Raw genomic sequence first — 16,085 nt, 5'->3', positions numbered from 1 at the left:
AGAAAAGTATGCAAAAGGAGAAGTGAGGGGTACACAACTAGCCTACTTTGAAATTTTGCCTTATCAGGGGATTGAGACCAAAATGTCTACATGGAACCATTAGATACTGGTCAGATAGAATACAATTCACTTGAGGTTACTTTTCCCAGAAATCAAGTATATGTTCCTTTCAGTTATCATTTAGTCTAGTAGGAGCTGCCTTATTACAATCACATAGGTATACCCATGTTGCAGCCAAGACCTGTGGCATGCATTTCCCCTCTTAAAAGCGACTAAGAAGACTGCAGCAGCCTTCATATATTGCATCTTCCTCTTTACTAAAGAATCACAGGGTTAACACAGTTGCACAGCTAGCATGGCAAAATAGAATGCAGATGTGCTGTTTCTCACTTCTTGAAGAATCTTTCCCCAAATTCCTAAAGAGCCACCAGCACAAAAGAATTTTAAGAACAATTCACTAATTTTTATGAATGAATGACAGAGGAGAGAAACAAGATTTTCCAAGTGGTTGGGAAGTGGTAATTATAGTTCATTATTTTTTCCATTCCAAATTTCAATACCGAGGCTTAAATGCAAAGAGAAAATCAGATAAAAGGGTAGTATTTAACTGCACAGGTCCAGCCTTCCAGACAGACAGACTAGTTGTGGGGAGGAGGGAGTAACAACTAGGGAGAGAGGGAACAAGCACTCAAGAGTATCCTCCTCCAGAGTAAGAAAGCTCAGTGATCCCTCCTGATCTCTGCTTCAGTTGGGAGGGACTTTAGAAATTTAGCAAGACTGAGTTCATCCCAGGAAAAATCTCAGGGTAAGAGATTGATAAAGAGAAAAAAGTGGGCAAGTGCAAGATAGTATACAAATAAGAAAGCAGAGAAAAGTTTACAAGGAAGAGGGAAAAGCAACATTTACTTTTGAGGCCAACTAAACATGGAAACCAGATTCCTAACCAATGTCCACCAAATGCAGAGGGCTAACTTAGGTTGCTGGTTTCTGGTGTGTGTGTGTGTGTGTGTGTTTGTGTGTGTGTGTGTGTATTCTGTCAGGTGAGCACTCCTGATTACCTTCCAAGACTCTCCAAAGCATGAGATTTGTCCCTAGTTTCCACTAATTTATGGACATTCTAAACTACAGGTTTTTCCAGCATGGCTGGGTTTAAATTCTGTGGGATATTTCTGCTCTTTTGTTGTCATGGTAACCTCATATTATAAACCTGGGCACTCAGGGAGAGGGTTGGTTACAACTCAAAGGAGGAGCATATTTAACTGCACAGGTCCAGCCTTTCAGACAGATAGGCTGGTTGTCGGTGGGGGGCGAGGGTGGGGTAGTAACAACTAGGGAGAGAGGGAAAAAGCATACAGAGTATCCTCCTCCAGAGATTTTCTCTCTACAGAAAATCCACCTCTGAGTGCTGCTAACCCTCTTCCCTAACCATCCAACAAAATCCAAGTGCCTCAGCCCACCCTCCGATGGCTTCCACAAAACCCTTTCCCTCTTCACTATGGCCATCTCTAGTGCCTCCAAAACCCTCTGCTTCAGTCAGTTTGGCTCTCAAACTTTGTTAGCCTCTTACTACAACCAGATTTGGGTCATCAATGGACCCGAGATACTTTCCCAACTTCTCCCTGCCCTTCACTCTCTAAACCCAGAGAATAATTCTCCTCTTCAGGAAGCCTAACTCACGTAGTCACAGCACATAATTCTCTACATGTTGGAGACGATGGTTGCACCTGCTATATAACAATTTGCACACTTCTCACATCTCTTTTTCCTTCTAAGGATGGACCTAGAGCTGTGGAGCAAATCTGAGCTAAGATGTCAGTGTGGCTTTGAATGGGAATGTCCTTTCTAAACTGTATCTTGAGCAACAGATTCAAGGGCAAACATTAATCACATTTGGATTAGCCACCACTTCAGAATGCTCATTTCGGTGCCTCTCTCCACTGGTACAGATCACCAATAAGCTTTCTAAGCCCTTGGGCTGCTGTGCCCTTCCCCATACTTTGCATGACTGGTTCCTTATCATTCAGTCAAATGTCATGTCCCCCCAGACAGCTTCTCTCGCATTCCTATCTAAAGAAGCCTCCTAGCCACTCTAGTGAGCATCACCCTATTTTATTTTCATCATAAAACCGGTGGGTGATCTCTTGTGTACTAGTGCATTATTGATTTATTATCTCTGTTTCTTCACTCAACTGTAATATCCATAACAGAAAGGAAATTTATCTGTCCTGCTTACAACTTGCCCCTGGAATAACGTCTGGTAAATATTGCATAATCAATCAGTATTTGTTGGCAAATCAGTGAACTCACATTCTAAGAAAGCAGTTATCCTTTTTCTTTAATTATTTGAGTCCTTCCTTTATACATAAAGGAACTAAATATCACCAATAGACTTCTACAGCTCTTTTGCCACTGCTATAGTGATCAAGACCAAGGCAGCAGTATTCTCAGAGCTCTTGACCCAGGTTTCTTCCTTCCACCCTTCTAACTGACCCCCTTGCATAGGAGTACCTAATGAATGAACTTGTCAAGTATAAAATGCAGCCAACATCAAAAATTTTAGTAGCCTTACTGTTTTGGTGGGTAGGGAGATCTTTCTAAGGTGTCACTATGCATTTTTTAAATTCAATTCCTCCAGGGATTCTATGAAGTAGGAATCACATGACAGAAAATGGAACATGGGCTCAGAGGGTTTCAATGCTCAGCTGCACAAGTAGTAAGTGACCAGATCCACACTCAAACCCGGACCTTTTGATTTCATACTACCCAATTTTTCCCCCCTATCTTCTAACACCAGTTTCCAAGAGGTAGTGTCACACTCTGAAACAACCCTACACCAGGAAACAGAAAACTTCTCCTCATTCAAACTTTGGCTTACTGTTCACTTGCTGGTCTTGCAACTTCTTCATCTGTAAAATAGGAAGAATGAAACACACACACCCTTCCTACCAACTCCTATGGTGGCTATAATGAGATAACAAGATATCATGTCAACACATAACACTCTGCAGAAAGAACGTCATTCCCCTAGGTTCATGCCTTGACCACCTGACACTCTCCATCTTTACTTCATCTGCTCTTCAGTCTGCTGAAGCAAGGGAGGAGTTGCAAGTGAGGAACTCAATGAAGTCATAAGTTTGGCAGGGCCAGACAAGGGAGATGGTAACATGGAGAAACCTGTTTTGAAAGAATGAAAAGATAAATAACAACTACTGCCCAGATGGATATGAAATGTCCTCTACATGGGTGTTAAAGTCCTGGCTCCCAACCTATGGTGCTATTGGGCAATAAAAGAACACTTAAGAGGTGGGGCCTAGTGGAAGGAGGTTAACTCGTTGAAAGTGTGCTCTTGTAGGGGCCTTTAGGACCCTACCCCTCCCTTTTACCCTTTCTATGCTTCTCTGCCATCATGAAATGAACAGGCCTCCTCTGCCACATAGTCCCACCATGATGAACTATGCCACCACAGGCCCAAAGCAATGGGGCCAAGTAACCATTGACTGAAACCTCTGAAAACATGAGCCAAAATAAACCTTTCCTCTTTTTAAGATATTTTGTCATGGTGATGAAAAGCTGACTATTACACCAGGCAACATTGCCTTTTTGAGGCAAATATCAGTTTTTGTTCCCTTGGCAAGTCCTAGAGATATACTTCACAGTGAAAATAGCAGTTAAAGATGGTGTGCTCCAGCCAGCATATTTCAGTAGGTTTAACACAACAAACCCAAAGGAAACAAACCAGCCCCACAGGGAACACAGCTCATAGCTCTATATTCCGGTGACTGACAGTTAATATGGCAAACTGCTGGAGGATATTCAGCAACTCCAGCCCATCTCTAGCTGAGGATTCAGATCTGACAGGTCAAATGAAACAAAATCGTCCTTTACACCTCCCTGATCAAGTTTTCCAGAGAAACTGGTGAGAGAACAAAAAACAAATCCCTAGAATAATCTTTCATCAAATCCTTCTCAAGACTGTAACTAAACTAAAACAAAAGCCAATTTTTAAAAAAGCTAAAATTTTTTCTCATTTTGTTTGAATTATAAGAGTCATGTTCTAATCTGGATAAGACTCATATATTTTTTTTTCTTTTGACTTTAGACACTAATAAAATAAGATTCTCACTAACCTATCATGAAAATACCTGAACAAATCTAAAATTTATGCTGTGATTTCACCTGAAGGAAATGAAGTCTGTCAAGTGTCTCTAGAAAATGTTTTCTATTACTAATAGAACCTTTTATTATTACTATTATTATTATTATTATTATTAATACATGGACTTCTTTGATTTTCTTCATGTGATGCTTTGAAATGAAAAACTGGTAAGTGCATTAATTAAAAACAAAGACAAGATCTTTTTTTCCTCTCTCTCCAGAAAACCCTAGTCAGACTCCCTGCAAACCAACCTCAGTGTGAGCCTGCAGCCTGCCATCAGGGCCCACTGTTCAGGTTTCTGTTATTTGATCTGACACAAGCTTGATTCACTGATTAGAAGCAGTATTAATTGGAGGGTAAGAAGAAGCCACGCAGTTGAGACAGGCAGAATGGGCAGTTTCAAAATCTAAAAAGATGGTTCACCTACCTCCTGATTCCTCTGCTCTCTGCCCTCCCCCACCTCTAATCACATCTTAGGATCAGACTTGAGAAAGGAAGAACAAAAGGGGGTGGAGTCAAGGCTTCTCTCTCAGCCCTGGAAAGAGCCTGAGTTCCGCTTGCTTTCCACTATATGAAGAAATAGGTCCCAGGTGCGTGGGGGACAGTATCATCTGAAGGCAATTCACAGGATCAAATTGTTCTATCTTCTCCTTCCTCGGAAAACCACCTGTCATAAATGACAGTATCCGAGTACTACAGATAAATGTGCGCTTTCAGCCATATTATCCCATTTGAACCACATAAATCCTCACTAGGTCAGTAAGAGACCTTTGCAGTTTCAAGAAGAAAATGGTAGGTTTGCCCAAGATTGCCCGGTAGGAGAAAGAGAAGACATCATACCAGAATTTGGGTTTTCTTACCTCTCTAACTTTCTTAAATGAGTAACTATCACAGAGTTAAGGAAAATGAAGAAATGCTAGATTCATCCATCTCTATCATCCAAGAACTTCCTGTTCATTTTGAGAATATAGGATGTCATACAGCTGTTGAGTTATAAGGTGTGAGATCTTAGTATAAATACTCTGATGTTAGGGAAGGGGCAATGAGTTTACAAGTTCATTCTAGGTATGGTCAGCTCCTAAGAGCTCTCTAGAATGCCCAGTCCAGAATTGGGTGAGAGTACTTTATCATAAAGGGCCACATGCTGAAATAGCAAGTGTAAGATCTCCTGTTATTATTGTGACCAAAACCACATTTTGCTTAACAATATGGTGGCTCCTCAAAAAATTAAAAATAAAATTACCACATGATCCAGCAACCCCACTTCTAACCATGTTACCCCAAATAATTTAAAGCTGGGTATTGAAGGAATATTTGAACACCCATGTTTATAACATTATTATTCAAGGTAGCAAGTGGGCAGAAATCCAAGTGTCCATCCAAGTATGAATGGATGAACAAGATAGGTGTATAGAGGTGACGGAATTTTCTACCTTCACTTGAGCAAGGTAGAAAATTCTGATATATGCCACAATATGAATAAACCTTGATGACATGGCACCAAGTGAAATAGGTCACAAGATAACAAGTACTATGTGGTTCCACCTAACGAGGTACTGAAATAGTTATAAAGACAAGAAGTGGAAGGATGGTTTCAGGAACTCAGAGGATGAGATAATGGGGAGTGCTTAATCCATATAAAGTTTCCATTTTGCAAGATGAAAAGAATTCTGGACATGGATGGTGGTGATGGCTGTACAATGATGTGAGTGTACTTCGTGTCATGAACTACACACTAAAAATCGTTAAAATAATAAATTTTGTATCATATGAACTTTACCACAATTTTATAAAGAAAAGAAAAGCTAACATTTTGCAAATAAGTATACTACATGTCAAAAATGGATTTTCATTGCTGAAACTAGTGAATTTTAAGTAACACGATTAATATTAGTTGTCTTTCATGGTTAAAATTAAAAGCATTTGGAGCACAAAGATTCACTAAAATTGTTTAGAAATACTCCTCAGTCTTGCATGAACTGGGCATAGAAGAGCATTTGGCCAGGACTGAGTACCCAAAGGATAGCACTTGAAGTCCACTCTGCAGTGAGGACAGAGTGTAGCCAGTCTGCCTGAGGCTGATAAAGCCCAGATAAAGCAAGGTGCTACTTTAGAACCTCCATGGTGAGAACACTGAAAAGACCAGGGATTAGGATTTCACTGAGTTTCAGATATATCTAATTGTGTAGATATTTGGTGCTTGCTTATGATGAATATTTGTCTAATCAATGCCTGGGTTAAAATGTCTGTTTACTATAACAGGGTATAACAGGGTGTGAGGGATTGCCCAGCCCTCACCACCTTGAACATCTTTTCAAAACTTCAGCTAGGGCTGGTGATGTTTCTATAGCAAAGCCCCACTTATGTGAGGACCTCTTCTCAAACTCTATATCTAATTCTCTAGGCAGTTTTGCAGGTTTGTTCCTGCAAAATTAAATGCATTTTCAGGTCCCACAGTCCATGGCTAGACCCTGGACTTGGGAATGACTAAGTAAGCTTAGGTCAGTTCTCACACCTGTTATCTGGAAGTAATAATCTGATTGTTCTCCAGGGTACCCCCCTCCCACCCCTGCCTTTCTTCTTTGGACCACAAGGACCATTTTTCCTTCCCTGATCCAGGAGAAGATTAGGGGAAAATGCAGCCTAAGTTCCAGGCAAGACTCCCTGTATGGTGTTTGCTAAACTAGATGTACCCTCTAGGGTCCATCTAGATAAGATGTGGCTGGGAAAGAGAAGAGGAGGGGAAAGGGCCACACAGAGGGCACACTTGGAGTCCCCATGGGGACAAAAGCCTTCTGATACAAAGACAGGGAACCTGTTGGAAGGACCCAAAGGAGAAGACCATCTTGAGGTATGGAAGCCCCAGTCACCTATGATGACTGACATATGTCAGTGTCCAAAACAGGGGTGGGGAACTTGGATGCCTTGTGTTGCAACAGGGAAATATAGGGAGAACCCTGACCGTGGTGAATAAGAACCTAGCCATGGAGAGTTAAACATGGTGGTGCCACTTCTCTACCTAAGTTGAAAAATAAAAAGACCTACAAAGCAGCATCCCCCAGGCATAGCAAAGAAACATCAGAGAGTAGCAGAAATGGAGGTTTTGTAATCTGATGTGAGTTCAAGTCCCTATCCTGTTGCTTAGGGGGGTGAGTTGTTTGCAGCAAGTCAGTAGACACTCTATAGAGTTTCAGTTCCCTCTTCTGTAAGCAAGAAAAAAAATGGTTACTTTCTAGGATTGTTTAAAGTCTGAAATGAAAGAATACATGTGAAGAGCCTACACTTAGTAGCCGCTTCTTAAGTATCAGTAATTATCATTCAGATGACCTCCTCCACTTTGCTCCCAGAAGGTGCACCAACAGAGACTGGTCAGGGTAGGGCCACGTTGGCAGAAAAGACCGTTTTGTTCTCCACGGTTGTTACTCAATCCCCTCCATGAGGCATTATTTCATTGTATCACAAACCCAGACATTTTTATGAGGCCAGAGAAACTGCATTAAGTATTTTTAGGTGAAAACAGAACCTCTGTGCTTCTATTATTAAATTGCCAGGTTTGGATTTTTAGAACCAAACGTGTGTCTTTTTTTCCACCAGCCAGTGTCTCCATTCCAACTTTTGCATGCCAGGACCTGCAAAAGTGTACCAGCCATCCCCACTTACAACCCTGTTTCTGGGTGGGTGTAGGTTTTATTGTAGAAATTCCTCATTCACTACCCTTTTCCTGTCCCTTGTGTATATTTGGCCAGCTGAAATTCCATAAATAGCTGCCAGGAACCAGGTTATGACCACCCAAGACCAAGAAGCAACAAGCCAAAGACAGAAGACAAAGGGCTTCTTCCAACCTCCCCAACAGCCCTAGGAAGGCAGAGAGAAGACCCAGCAAGATACCCACTCTCTAGCGCCAAGACTGTATTACCTCCTTCTACCTCCATGGTTTCCCAGAAGGAGAAAAGCAGAGCATGCATTTTAGAATTACTGATCTGGAGTCAAGCCTCAGCTGCTTATTTTAAAAGTTGTGTGATCTGGATCAAACTACTTACCCTCTCTGAGCCTTATTTACTTTATTTATAAAATGAAGAAAATAATAACATAATGTTGGGTCTCAATGAGAACTAAATAGTCTGTGATATGCCTGATAGACATTAGGTACCTACAGAGCATAATATCTGTGATGGTTTTTATTATCAAGAATAGTCTATAATCTTCCACAAGGGACTTCTCAGTTCTCACACCAAAAAAAAAAAAAAAAAAAAATCATCAAAACCCAGAAGTGTGAGACCCTGCCAGGACAACCAGGAGTCTCTGCACCACATGCATGGCACGGGACAAGACAACTGGCCTAAAGACATAGGAACACAGGCAGGAGGATGGGAGCAAGGAATGCTGCCTCTTGTCTAGGATTGGTTCAGTTACACTGCTCATCAGATCCTACTAGAACAGCATGAAGAAAAATTACAAATATTTCCATTTTAGCCTGACAAGAGATAATCACACAACTAGCAAAACTGACTTTATAACACATAGAATAGTAACTATTCTCTATCTTTATCCTTTGTAAAAATGTGCCTGTGTGCTTGCTATTTTCCAACTCCAGACCATGCCACCAAGGTTGCTGATCTCTGACAGGCCCTGTCAGGGCTACCTTCCCCTGGAGCACCGTGATTTTGTTCTTTTTCTTCTTTGGTACCCCCAAACTCCATTCCAAACTCAAGGGAAAAGCCCAACAGCCTATATTCAACCAGAGGTAACATCAAGAACAGTTATCAACCTTGCCCACTTTTTTACATCCTCCCAATTTCAAGGTGACCTTCTTCTCTCTCTGGCGACTTCTTGGAAACAATTTGAAAACTGATTCCCTTTCCTTTTGCCTTTCCCAGGGTCAGACATTTCCCAGCATCTGTGCGGAGCATTCATATGGAGGAGGAAGGGGATGTGTCTGACTTTTCCTCTCTTGCCTTTGTGGTTTCTTTCTGTTTGGGCCACAGAGGGCTTTGCAGGAAAGGAGAGATGGAATCATGTTCTTTTTTTTTTTTTAATCTCACCCGCTGAATATTCATCAGGTGATGGATTCTACCTCAACAATCAGCCAAGGGAATAAAAATAGTTTGCAGCCAGCTCTTTGCCACTGATAGAGCTCCAAACCATTGTAAGGTAGACTTTTTCCTACCGGGTAAGGTTAAGACAAGCAGCTGTGATTTCCCCAGACATAGACCCATGTTCAGAGCAGATGCCTGTCACACCAGCCCCCTAGTAAGTGGCAAGAGTGATCTCACTTCCTTTCCCTAAAGGTAACCGTCCTCATTACTCTCATTACTGAGCTGAATGAACCTTGGGTGCATAATAGAATTTTCTTTAAAATATTCATTATCTGACAGCTGATATTTCAACCATATTTCACTTAAAGACTACAGTGGGAGATGGAGAATGAGCAGCGGTGCTCAATTAACTCCATATTTTATTCACCTCCTGAAAGGACTTTTCAAGTTCAAAACTCATTAAAAATTCATGGCACCGTGTAACATGTTACTCTCCTGTGAGCTCTCGGTGCAGGACAGAGGTGGCCACTGATGCACAAACTGGCCTGCTGACACCTACCAGCAGCTTCAGAAATCAGGGCTTGTCCTGCAAGGGAGAAATGGAAACCTTCCTCACCTTTTCTTTATGCTCCTGCTTTCCCCAGTGCATCATTTTATGCAAAAAGAATTAACACCTCTTTCTAAGACCCAAGTGGGGTCTTGCAAGTGAGTAGACTATCTTTTTTTTTTTTTTTTTTTTTGTGGTTCCAGATTAAAAGGAAGACTTGGGTTGACAGGCACACATTTGAAATATGGAAGTGGGAAAAGCTTGAGACAGACGCTTGAATTCACATCCCAGTTTTGCCATTTGCTTTTATGAGCCTCAGTTTCCTCATCTGTAAATACAAGGTTAAAGTGTAAGGATTAGGAATGGCAGAGAGAAGACATATTAAACAGCATCTGCCACTTCACGGATGCTAAATAAATGGCCTCTGGTATCCCCACTGTGGGGGAGAGTACTCAGTCCCATCTGAGGCTACCACAGACCACCAATTTGTCTTCTCTACTGCAAGGTAAGCTTACAAGGCCAGGGCCCACGCCTTAGCACCTTAGTCCTCAGTGCTCGAGAGCGTCTGGCTTGTGAAAGGTATTCAATTGAACTTTTATGAGGTAATTGTAACCGCAAGTAATTTTAATTATTCTAATTATTCATTAATTCATAAAATCATTGTTTTATTATAATTATGCATTACTAACCCCTTCATCATTATAAATTCTGAGGATATGAAAATTATGAACGGAGCACAAGTTAGTCGGTGCCAATATAATCATTTGGGGGCAAAATTTTAACAGGAAACTGACAAAAATAAGTTGTTCTTCTAATTACTGTTGCTGCCAGGTCCTAGGCAAGCGGGAATTGCACTTCAGAGGAGAGCAACTGAAAACAAAAACTGACCCTTTGGACCTAGGCTAAAAACCAGCTTGAGAATTGCATCCTAGTTGCTAATGGACATTTGCCCATACCCCCTAAACCATCCCATAATTTGAAAATCTTTGGTTTGTTTGTCATTTCTCAGTTTGCTGAGGTTCGGTTTTATCTCCACATCCAAATGTTCAGAATCTTATTCAACCTGATCCAAACCACTCTGGTCTAGAAATAAGCCTTGAAATCTGGCCAGCCTGGGGTTTTATGCAATATTTCCAGTACTTCTGCTTTCAAAACAAGGTGGTGGAAAGAAAACACTAGACAAGCCCTACTGTGGTATTCCAGAACTTTCTCAGTGCAGCCTGGATATTTTGATCTTATTCAGAGAATTTTTGTGAGATACAATCAAGAAAAAGAAAAATAACATATTAGTTAGACTTTACCTTTGTTGAAAATTTGATAGTTACACTTATATCCTAACAGGATTCACTATTATTTAGCAGGTGGTATAGCACAGTGGCTGGTCACTCTAGAGTCAGACTGTCTGGGTTTAATCCTTTCTCTACTCTCTGTTTGGGGATGTAGGGCCATTACTTAAACTCTCCATGTCTCTAGTTCCTCAGCAGCAAAACAGTCATACTACTATTAACTATCTCATGGAGATGATGCATTAATGGTTTTAGAATAGTCCTCAGCACATGGCAAGCACAAGATAAGCTTTTTCTATTATTATTGACTACCCGGATCCTCCAGATGATTCATTGCTGCCTTCCACTCTATGCCATGTAGATGTACTGATCTCTGCTGTCCTGAGTGCATATTGTGTAGTACAGTGAGATTAAATTCCCTGAGGGCAGAGGTATTTTGTTATTCATTTGGTCCCTCAAATATCTAGAAGAGTAGTAGGCACACAGTCGGAGATTAATAAATACAAATGGAAATGATAAGCCAATTTTAAACTCTTAAGTTGCCACATACCAATTCAAAAGTCTCCAGTGATTTCTGTCAGCTACAGATCAAGTCTGACCTGAGCCAGGGTGCTGAGTCTCTCTTAGATGACCCAAGGCTTCTCCTCACCCCACCCTGCTCTTGTCTTGGCTGATCCACTCAACCCAGGATGGCAATTCCTAACCCACTGTCACTTCTTGTTTTCTCCTTCTACCTCAGGTGCTCTTCCCTGTGCTTTGCCTATCTGAATCATATACTCCATTCAAAGTCCACCTAGCCCCTGTCAAGAGTTGTTCTCCATCTCCTTCTGTCAAACAGTATCTTCATCTTCTCTTGACTCATAGAGCAGACATCCACAGCTCACTTGAAAGGTCTTACATTAAGTCTCCCATCATATTTATTTTTTATTTGCTCTTATTAGTTATACATGACAGTAGATTGCATTTTGACACATCATACATGAATGGAGTATAACTTCTCCTTCTTCTGGTTATACATGATGTAGAATCACACCAGTCAGGTAATAACATATGCATATGGAGTAATAAAGTCCGATGCATTCTACTATCCTTCTTACCCCGGTACCCCCTCCTCTCCCTTCAGTCTCCTCTGTCTAACCCAAAGTACCTCTATTCTTCCCTAGCACCTACCCGTTGTATTGTGAATTAGCATCCGCATATCAGAGGAAACATTCAGCCTTTGGTTTAGGGGGCGGGTTGACTTATTTTGCTTCTCATGATATTCTCCAGCTCCATCCATTTACCAGCAAATGCATGATTTCATTCTTCTTTAAGGCTGAGTAATATTTCATTGTGGATATATACCAAGTTTCTTTATCCATTCATCTGTTGAGGGGGACTTAGATTGGTTCCATAGTTTAGCTATTGTGAGTTGAGATGCTATAAGCATTGACCATCATATTTATTTTTTAACTGATTGTCTCCTTAACAGATCATAAACTATGGAAGTTTGCAGGCATGGCAAGGATTACTCTCCATTTTGACCACCAAAATAGCACCTGGCATAGGCCAGCTGCTCCATGTATTAGTTATCTATTGTTGCATAACAAATCACCCCCAAAAACTTGGCAACTGAAAACAAAAATAATCACTAATTGCCACTTACATTTTCTGTGGCTCGGGAATTCAGGAGCAGCTCGTCTGGTGGTTCTGGCTCTGAGTCTACCTTGAGGTTGCTGCAGATGTGGGCTGGGGCCGTAGGGATCTGAAGACGCCACTAGGGCTGGAGGATGTGCTTCCGAGGTAGCTCACACACCACTCTGGCAAGTTAGTGCTGGCTGTTGGCAAGGGTCTCTGTGCTTCCCACATCGGCCTCCCCAGAGGGCTGCTAGAATGTTCTCCTAGCAGAAGATGGGCTTTCTCCCTTCCAAAAGAAGAATATGAAAGAACGCTTACAGAAGCTGCAATGTCTTTTAATGACCCAGCTTTGGGAGTCAAGCAGTGACTAGGAGTCTGGCTTTTACAGTCAACAGATAATTGCTTTTGATTAAGAGTCTTTTTTACTAGTTTATAAGCTTTTTGAAAGAAGAAACCCTCTCACCCTCCTTTCAATATTTAGCACAGTGCTTTGTGTCGAATAAGCACTCAGATCTTTAATGTATTTGCAATTAATAGAATTAATTCCTGGTAAATATTGTTCAACATTTTCATAATCAGCCAACTTAAGTCTTCATTTTTAGGTTTTCATCAAAGAATTATTATATTTACATAAATAATGTTTGAGGAAATAGAATTCCTGTCTTCGAAATTCTTTAAACAAGCTGGGAATTTTGATGGACACCATCAGGAGCAAGTTGAAGATAATCTCCTTTAGCTACTGAGCAGAGCGCTTTGTAATTTTCTTATTTAAGTGTTATGTCTACATGTTTGAGGTTTTCCTTTGCTTTTGTTGGCATAAACTCACTGCTTTTAGACCACCAGCACTCCTAAAGACCAAAATTAATTGCTAGTTTTATAGTTTTATATGTCTAAATGATAGGGATGCCAGATTGTTTCAAAATGAAAACACATCCAAATTTAATGAAGTTCAAAGGAAGAAATGTTTATTTATGGATTAAAGAATAAAACGATCTGTTGCTTGTAGTTCCTGAAATTGTGACAGCTTGTCTTGGGGGGGGGTGGTCTGGGCAAGCAGAGAAGAGCAAGGCAGAAAGTCCTTCTGTGATGCCGAGAGTGAATCAACAATCCAGACAGACAAATAAAAGGCTCCTGGGTCTTTTGACACCAGTTGAGAACACAGATGATATACCAGTGAAGTCTGAGCAGGGAGGGGGGCCTCTGCTAAGAGGGCGGAGATTTTGTTCTGTCAGCTCATCACACATCTGCACGGGCATGTGGTGACATATCTTCAGGAACAGAGCACACTTTGTCCCTCTGGGGCACAGCTTTTCTGGTTGTTGAACTTCAATGATATCATTAAACATTCCCAGAGTTGCTGGAATGGAGGGCACAGAGAATCTAAACTATGAGGCCACCAAAGAGATGTATTTCCATGTCTTTCATAACTACCAAATCCCTGTGCAAACATTGCTTGAGAGCAAACCATTGGGTGTCATAGATGCTGGAGCAGAAAGAACTGGCCAGGATGTATTATAATTGGGCAGCAGTCTTGAACTAGTCTTTAAAGCTCTTGATTATCACCAAGCACTTAAACAAAATTGTTAACATTAAATGTAACAATCTGATTTCTATTATTATATTTTAATTGACACATGATAATGGCACATCTTCACAGGGCACATTGTGACATTTCAATACATGTATACAATGTGTAATGATCAGTTAAAGGTGACTGGCATCTGCTACCTCAGACAGTGGTCATTTCTTTGTGTTGGGAACATTCAAAAATCCTTCAGAACATCTCAACAAATACTTTTTCCCATCACAGGATAGACCAATATCTAATTACATTCATTTCATACTGTAAGACACTGAAACTATTATATTCTTCATTTTTGTTCCATTTGAACTTGGGCTAATTCTAGAATTTGTGAATACTTAACGATGATTCATAACTTAACATTTAGGTAATTTTATTTTGTTAATCTACTTTTAAATTCATCCAGACTCTACATCAGCTTTCTTTGAAATGAATTGCACTTTGGAGGTAGTAGAAGAACATGAGATCTAGAGTCAGAAAATCTAAGTCCAAATCTCAAATTTCCTGCTTATTTTCCATGTGATCATGAATACATCACTGAAGTTCTCAAGTTTCGACTCAGTTTCATCGATGTAAAGCAAAGATAATCCTATATCTGCACTTCACAGGTACTGTGAAAAACTAAATCATTGATGTATGTATATAAAAGTCCTGGTAAATAGAAGACTCACAAAAAAATGAGATTTGTAAATGCTTTTTTCCTTGCACATAAAATATCCAAGAACAATATTTCCACTAACAGCCAAGATGTTCCTCTAAACTTCTACCTCCACCCTGGCTTTAAAAAGCTAAGTGGTCAGGTTAACTGATCTACTATAAGCTTCTGATTTCATAGATAAGCATTGTCCATGGGTCAATTTGTGGGTACTGGTGTGGATTGTCAGCTATTGATGCCCTTCAAAGCCTGTTCATAATACATTACTAGCAATCTGAGTGGGCGACAATGATTTTCTCACAGATCCAAATTTAATTCCCAATGGTGTGGGACGAGGCTGTTTTCTAGTCCTCTTCTTGCTACATGTCTAATTTAGAAATCATCTTTTTGATGAATTAGAGATATAATTTTACTACAGTGAACATAAAAAGGTCTCAAGGAAAAAAAAAAAAAAGACTGGACCTGACATTTAATAACCATGAAAAAGAACCACTCAACAAAAACAGTCATCATCTTGGCCATACCATCTCTCCCTACAGGCTAGTCTGGTTATGTGGTGGCACGTTATGTAGCTAATTCCCAGTGTAGGGAGACAGAAGCACTCAAGACCAAATGTTCCACAGGAATCATGGCAAGGTTTTTTCATGGTCAAGCTGTCCAACTGGCAGTACCTTGCCTCAACATTTTCCAGGCGAGTCACCGATTCCTTGATCTATGGCATGGAACAGTGGGTTTTAACTATAGCGGCAAATCCAAAGACAACATCCCCCCAGCTCAAATCCTCACTGGGATGAGCAGGGCTTTCCTAGCAAGGAGGTATTCTGTCTGCAAGGGTCCCATGACCTTCATGAACAAGTGTCAATTTTGCTACCTGTGTGTCGGGTGTCTGATTAATTAGGAAGTTCCTTCAATCAGCCCCAGAGGCTCTGCCCTTTAGGCACTTGCCAAATAAACCTTGCCAGACTTGAAATCTCAGCTCTTGGTGTTGCAAAAAGCCCATGGAAACAACCATAATTCAGAGGGGGAGTGTTCCAAGTCCCTTAAATAACGATCCACATGATACATTCCTTTTAGAATTTAGTACCAAGAAAAAGTCTGTTTCTCCTGATGAATTTCCTTCTTTTATTTTATCAGAAAAATGAAAGTATAAAACATCTCTCTCCATCGGCTATTCAGAGGTGAATTTATTATCGAAATATAAAAGCT

General features: G+C 40.6%; 1 long non-coding RNA gene across 1 annotated transcript in view; it reads right to left on the bottom strand.

Annotated features, from left to right (window-relative positions):
• Positions 1 to 12,923, bottom strand: part of LOC308651008 — a 31,525-nt gene extending 18,602 nt beyond the window's left edge. Inside the window, exons 1-2 of the long non-coding RNA XR_014022461.1 lie at positions 12,671 to 12,923; positions 9,620 to 9,778 (exon numbers count right to left, since the gene is read on the bottom strand). This is a non-coding gene — a long non-coding RNA (uncharacterized lncRNA). The remainder of the gene's footprint in view (positions 1 to 9,619; positions 9,779 to 12,670) is intronic.
• Positions 12,924 to 16,085: the final 3,162 nt, after the last annotated feature.

The sequence above is a fragment of the Spermophilus citellus genome, assembly GCF_964194105.1.
Source record: "Spermophilus citellus genome assembly, chromosome: 6".
Classification (NCBI taxonomy): domain Eukaryota; kingdom Metazoa; phylum Chordata; class Mammalia; order Rodentia; family Sciuridae; genus Spermophilus; species Spermophilus citellus.
The sequence above is the reverse complement of the archived record's forward strand: the minus strand, read 5'-3'. Positions and strand labels throughout refer to the sequence as shown.